Source organism: Hydra vulgaris, chromosome 14 (assembly GCF_038396675.1).
Source record: "Hydra vulgaris chromosome 14, alternate assembly HydraT2T_AEP".
NCBI lineage: Eukaryota > Metazoa > Cnidaria > Hydrozoa > Anthoathecata > Hydridae > Hydra > Hydra vulgaris.
Genome location: NC_088933.1, coordinates 25677501 through 25682998, shown reverse-complemented (window position 1 = coordinate 25682998; position 5498 = coordinate 25677501). Strand labels below are relative to the sequence as shown.

Sequence of the window (5498 nt, the reverse complement as noted above, 5' to 3'; positions counted from 1 at the left end):
TTAAAGCAAGCGGTCTTATCGGAATATTATCCTCCTCAGAATTCGAAGACTGCAACTTCGATGAATACATGGAATACATCAACAACTAACTCAACAAAAGAGAAGAATACGAAAACGAAAGACAAAGAGCACGTAACATCCTCAAACATACTTAAAGAAAGTGTTCCTTCATTTGAAGGAGTGTTACTCCTCATATTTGTAGAAAGTGTTCTATCATTTGATTTAAAGATTCGTCACTTTAATGATTTTACCTCTATTTTTCTTAAGTATAACATAATATCATATGTAATGTTATTACACTTTTTAAAAAAGTTACCTCCTAACAATTCTATCAATATTATTAATAAATTATATACAAGAGTTCAATCTTTTTTTCAAGTTATCCCTTTTCATACTAAAATGTCTCTTTATCGAATGGATATCATTCGATGTATTTTTTTGACCCAATTTTTAATGTCTTAACCTTACAAGATCCCAAAAAAAATAACTCTTTTTCTTGTTGGTAAAAGTAATGCAGGTAAATCTTTCCTTACTAACATTTTAACCTCAGTATACAAGAAATATGAAATTGGAGGAATCTTAGGGCCTAACAATGATCGGTTCTCTAAATTTTGGCTTCAAAGCTGTATTTTCACACATATAAAAAAGTGTGAAGAACTAATTATTACATCATCAAGTATAGCTTCAGAATTTAAAAAGTTATTTGAGGGTAACCCATCATTGTTAGATAATGTTAAATACAAAGACAATATGGTTGTACCCAAAACTCCTATACTTATAACTGCAAATGGTAATTGTATTGACAATATATGAACATTTATTTCTTTGGAAAAAGATGCAATTCAAAATCGTTGCTATATATTTTTATTATGGAACGAGTTGACGAAGATAATAAAAGAACAACATCTAGTATTGACATGGAAGAATCGGAAGAAGATAATGGCCCGCCTCTACGAAATATATTTAAAAAGAAAACAACTTCACAATCAAATAGTCAAAGAAGACGAATTAGAGGGTTATTCCGACGAAGAGGCTACTGCAATTTACCTTTAGTTAATTGTAATATAAAAATAACAAATGTAAATTTAAAAAAAAAATAGATTATTAATAAAAAAAATACATTGTTAAATAATTTTATGCCACCATTCATAACGGCATATGCTTTAGGTATTATATAGTAATTCTAACTTGCGCATTGCGGTATATTACTACTTCCATTATTAACACTAGTAAAATAGAAAATAGTTTTATTAGTATCCTTTTTCAAATCGGCGTCTTCAAACTAATATTACTCTTGGCAGCCCTTTGTAATTTGCGATATAAGTTATCAGGATATCCTTTTCTATCATCAACAAGGCATTCTATAAAATGGGTAATTTCAACATTAAATGTTACATTAATCGCAAATTATATTAATACCAACTTTTAATTGATTAGGCCAAAACAAAATTGGTTTCATTAAATTGTTTTCAAAGTACGTTTGTAAATAACTGGCTGGATAACAACTTGTTTTCTGATCCATAAAACCGTCTAATTCATTAAATTTTTTCTAACATCTTCTATTTGACGGTGAATCAGTAGAAAAATTATCTTCATCGTTATTAATCAATGTTTGGATACCTTCATAAGTCATTTGAGCATAATAGTTTTTAAAGTCTCTAAATAGTAATTGGCCTCGTTTATTATTAGGTTCATTAGTTTCATCTACCAATAAGAAATTATTTTTTTGACGTTGAGGATAGCTTGTTAAATTTACAAAAGATGACTCTATAAAGCTCCTAAATAATCAAACCTTGGCGTAGTTAAAAAATTCATTGCTCCATCTGCATCCCAAGAAACAATTTACTCCAAGCTAATTTATTATCTTTGTAATAAACATTGTTATTAGCTAATACCTCAGTTGCTATTCTCCATAAAGAGTCATAATGTAATTCATGATTCCATTCGTAATAAGCAAATGTATCACGACCAGGAGTTTTGGTTAACCAACAAGGATCTCTTCATGACACAGGAATTGCACCTGAAGATTCAAAGCCATATTTCATTCCATCATCACCATAGTCTTGATTATGCCAGTCAGTAAAATCTGTTATACTTGCAAAAACCGTTAAATGTATTGGAGAATTATCTCCACCCGCCAAAAATTACATTTCCCAGTTCACTTACTTCTTTTTGAAATTCTAATGCATTTGTTGGAGGATTTTTTAAAAAAGCTCTAGCAGTGCAAATTTAACTGTAGCATGATGTGGTTTCCACTTATGAACACCATTCATAAATTCTCGTAATTGTTCATAACTATGAACACTTAAACTTTCCCATGGAATATAATGAGGTATATTCTTTGTATTATCACATTCCATTTGATAAACTATTGTAACTTTACGAATCTCTTTACGGTGATGGTCATGTTTATGAATATTACTATTCTCCGCTCTCATTGGAACTCCACTTCAATTTTCTATAACTAAGGCACTGCCTTGATCACTACTACAAACGCTTGATCTACTTGATATTCCAGGTAAAGATGGGAGAGAATCACTAACTACGGGAAAATCAAATAAACGTTCGGAACCTTGGTTTGGAGAATATTCTCTTAGTCGTTTATGTGCCACAGAACAGTCGGTGTAGATGGGCTATCTTCTCTGTGTCGCCCCTTGTATGCCTTATAAACTTGTTTTGATAACTTATATAGTGCATATATATCTTCTGGATTAGTCAATTCCTTATGGTTGTATTATTTATTGTTTCCCCTATTTATACTCCCGTTCCTGTTCTGTAAATTACCACAGGAAACTTATCACAACAATATACATATGGACCCGAAAAAAAGACCATGCGCCTTGCATTATTTGGTCCTAGGTCTTTTCCTAACAGTAAACGGCATCAAGTAGAAGAATTTCTTCTCCATATCGCTTTATTAGTTTTTTTTGCCAACACGTTTGATAAACAAAAAAGGAATGCTCCTGTATCATTAACCTCAGCATTTTGGTCGAAAAAATATATTAACTGTTGGATCAGTTTCTTTCCAAGCGTCAATCTTCTTTAAAAGACATTCTTGATCTATCCTTGAATACCTAAACACGAGTAATTAAATGAGATTTAACATTTGTATATAAAATCTTATTTAATTATGTATAGTTATGCAATGATAGATAAAAACTACCAGCTTAGTAAATCTTCTGTTATTGAAAGGGGGATTTTGATCTTCAAACATTTCTTTTACTTTAATCCTAAGCAACCTTTTAATTTCTCTGCGATTTAAAATTCCTTTATTCACATATTGTTTAATCTGCATCAAAAGTTTAGGATCTATCATTTGGGAAATTAGCTCGATCTAAAAGTTGTTTAAACGATTTATCAAAAAAATAAACTTAAAACAATACAGAATAATATGATATATTTTTATAAATTGGAGATATTGGAGAAAATATATTATTATACCTTATTGCCAACTGGATGATTTTCATGACAAGACAAATCATCTGTTACCAGTATTATTTTTCTAATGACACTATCTTGCTCAAATGACCTATTCTTGATACCATTTCTGAGTAATTTTGATGCATTTTTTTTCGCCACTCAGTTGATTCTAAAATTTATAAATACAAACAGACTACTGAATTAAATGTGAAAATCTTAAAATAAAACAAAAAATGTACACAGAAAAAAAATTAATAAAATATATATATATATATATATATACATAGAAACAAATTTAAAAAAATAATAACCTTAAATTCTGGGAAGAGTATAATTTCTCTCATAACAACTTGGGCTGGGCACATAAACTTCTTGCTGTCCTTAAGAACTACATACTTTTTGTGCTAATAATGATCAGCAATGCCCTAGTTTGATAATACCATATATCAATTATAATGCAGATAAGTCATATTAAGGATATTGATTCAACATCAACATCATATCTTTTTTGTATGCATTTATTTTGTGTGCTGTTATTATTGATGAATTACTAATAATACTACTACGTGTTAAACATCATATATCAGTTAATGACATTTGTCACTTGGACATATTTGGTGTTATTACACATTAATTATTTACAACATTACACTGTTGTATTATTTATATTGGTATATGTGTCGTGCTATATGTAAATAATGTTTTAGCTAGAGACCAAGAGATACATATAAAGATGAGAGGATCGTTTCATTGTAAGAGATAAAAAATAACTTTGATGTCGCAACATTTTGTGTTAAAATTTAGTTCCTCGGCAAAAATCTTTTGCAAAAATGTAGAGACCATTATATGCATACAGAATGCAAGTTTGAGATTGCTATTGAAAAAATTATTGCAATGTGCCTAAATAAAATTACTTAACTGTATAACTTAATTTTAAAAAATTTGAAATATAAAATAGAAATTTACTTTTTTTTTTCTTCTCTGCATTTCTTTTTGGCCGCTAAATTTCTATCAAATCCATGATGGCAGTCCAACACCTTAGATGTTGAAATCACGTAAGGTATTCTAGAGAATGGAACAACATCATCTTCCCATAACACTTTCAACTTTTTGCAAACACATTTTCTACAAAGATAAAACCCAGCACTTAGCTAGGCTACTGAATTAAAAAAAAAAAGTCATTATAATTTAAAACTTAGAGTTTATAATATACGTCCAAATAAAAGAATACATGTTTAATGTGATATATGTAATGACATTAGCACATAAACAACTTAAAAGTCCCAGGTAAAGTAGGTACATGGAAGCCTAAGCTCTTAGAAACGATGTTAGAATGGAAAGCCTTTAGGAATTAATTCTCCACCTAAGAAAAAGGCCTCTAAAAGAAACAGGAAAGTTTAGACTAATAGGTCGTGCTCATTGACAACACAACAGTGTCACACAGACACAACAGTGATGTAAAGGATTGGAGGGAATACTAAATCAAATAGTTCCGTTTGATAAATTGGAAACTTTCTGCTTGTTTTTGTATGAAAAATACAAACTAACAGATAGATTAAAATAAATTTCAATGTACTTTTTGTTCATTTGTAAGAATAAAACCTACTAAAAAAGGTTGATAACAGCATAATTATAAAATATTATTATAAAAATATCTATTATAAAATATTATAAAAATATAAATTATAGAATATTATAAAAATTCTATTTGCATGTGATTCACCTAATGAAACTGCATTTTGCTTAAAACAGTATGAACTGCAAACAACTTCAAGATATGCAGTTTTCAAAGCTGGAAAAAATTTTGGAAAGATAGGTTTTAACTTTTTAATTGTTCTTCTATTATTTAGATGTAATTAAAAAGTAATTATGCTGTTATCAACCTTTTTTAGTAGGTTTTAATCTTACAAATGAACAAAAAGTACATTGAAATTTATTTTAATCTATCTATTAGTTTGTATTTTAATCTATCTGTTAGTTTGCTTTTCAAATACTCAATATTAGTATCATGCTATTAGTATAATACTGCAATGCAAATAAAAATTTTATTTGCATTGCAGTATTATACTAAACAACAA

At 28.8% G+C, this 5498-nt stretch overlaps 1 long non-coding RNA gene across 4 annotated transcripts in view; it reads right to left on the bottom strand.

The window, feature by feature from the left end:
* Positions 1 to 1084: 1084 nt before the first annotated feature.
* Positions 1085 to 5498, bottom strand: part of LOC136090656 (uncharacterized) — a 6311-nt gene continuing 1897 nt past the window's right edge. Inside the window, exons 1-5 of one of the 4 annotated variants that reach the window (XR_010643608.1) lie at positions 4387 to 5346; positions 3732 to 4320; positions 3442 to 3589; positions 3164 to 3334; positions 1085 to 3074 (exon numbers count right to left, since the gene is read on the bottom strand). This is a non-coding gene — a long non-coding RNA (uncharacterized LOC136090656). Of the gene's footprint in view, positions 3335 to 3441; positions 3590 to 3731; positions 4321 to 4386; positions 5347 to 5498 lie in introns of those variants that run through there. The other 3 variants (XR_010643606.1, XR_010643605.1, XR_010643607.1) reach the window with 3 other exon arrangements.